A 355-nucleotide genomic window follows, 5' to 3' on the forward strand; every position below is an offset into this window, starting at 1 on the left:
AATGTGGGCTTCGAAACGTTGCTTGTGAAATTGAATGCTCCTTAAGACTTGCGACCAAAATGTGCGCTCCTCCATCTCCTCGGGCACTTTCTTCTGGTACAGGGTCTTCAACGCCGGGTACAACGCGAAGAGAAACTGCACGTCCCGCGCCTTCAAACAGATGCTTGGGGGCTTCCCGCCCTCCTTCCCGCCCTCCTTCCCGCCCTCCTTCCCGCCCTCCATGGCCTGCGCCTCAATCTCCGCCAGGATGTTGGAGGGCAGCCCTACCTGTTTCCCTCGCGTCTTCCCCTGCTCCTCCACCAAGAGGCGGCGACGGGCGTTCCAGAAGTCTAGCCGGTGCTTGTCTTGCGTGTCA

The sequence above is a fragment of the Nannochloropsis gaditana genome (genome assembly GCF_000240725.1).
Source record: "Nannochloropsis gaditana CCMP526 unplaced genomic scaffold scaffold252, whole genome shotgun sequence".
In the NCBI taxonomy this organism is placed as follows: Eukaryota; class Eustigmatophyceae; order Eustigmatales; family Monodopsidaceae; genus Microchloropsis; species Microchloropsis gaditana.